Genomic DNA, 689 nt, shown 5'->3' with positions numbered 1-689 from the left:
CGGGACAAGCCAATTTATCTGCTCATGCAGATCGGTTGCGTATTTGTCATTTCGCTCAACTTATGTCCAGTATAATAGAATTTATCGGGGACATCAATTACACTAGGGTGATATGATAAAATCAACTAAATGGAAAAGCTATACTAGATTTCTACTAGGTATGGGTCTGCGGATAATCTTACTTAGATTATGTTCGGGGAACTTAAAGTTATCCACACTTGGCAATTTCATAGATTACTTGTATTTTGTATTTCTGTATTACAATCTAGCCATTAAGAATTGAGAGTTACCGATGCTTTATTTCTTTGGTCAAATTCCAAGGAACTTTTTTTATATTACCATTTTGAAAATGGTGTCCTAATCTATATGAATAATCTTTCCTTGTGACTGATAAGCTTTCTTAATATGCAGGTACTATTAAATGAAACATTTGTTACACAAAAAATCGCATTTATTCATACATGTACGGACTGTACAGCCAGAAATAAAATCTTAAAATTAAGTAAAAAATATTTGTATGAACTGTCCAGAGTACAGCGAAATGCCCTGTACACAGGAATGCTTCATAAGAACTATACATTTTTTTGTGTGTGACATGCATCACTTTTTATATTTTCCAGTTTTTATAAATATTTTGAGTATACAATTAAGTGGCAACTTGAGGACACGGGCTCAGCTGCATTCCAGAG

General features: G+C 33.1%; 1 protein-coding gene across 2 annotated transcripts in view; it reads right to left on the bottom strand.

The window, feature by feature from the left end:
• Positions 1-433: 433 nt before the first annotated feature.
• The window catches only part of LOC119592697 (RNA-binding protein squid-like), a gene marked incomplete in the record, with an annotated part of 4068 nt that continues 3812 nt past the window's right edge, over positions 434-689 (bottom strand). For both annotated transcript variants that reach the window (XM_037941617.1, XM_037941618.1), the window contains 1 exon segment: positions 434-689.

Source organism: Penaeus monodon, chromosome 30 (assembly GCF_015228065.2).
Source record: "Penaeus monodon isolate SGIC_2016 chromosome 30, NSTDA_Pmon_1, whole genome shotgun sequence".
NCBI classification, from domain to species: Eukaryota; Metazoa; Arthropoda; class Malacostraca; order Decapoda; family Penaeidae; genus Penaeus; species Penaeus monodon.
This window is presented reverse-complemented; position numbering and strand designations above follow the sequence as displayed.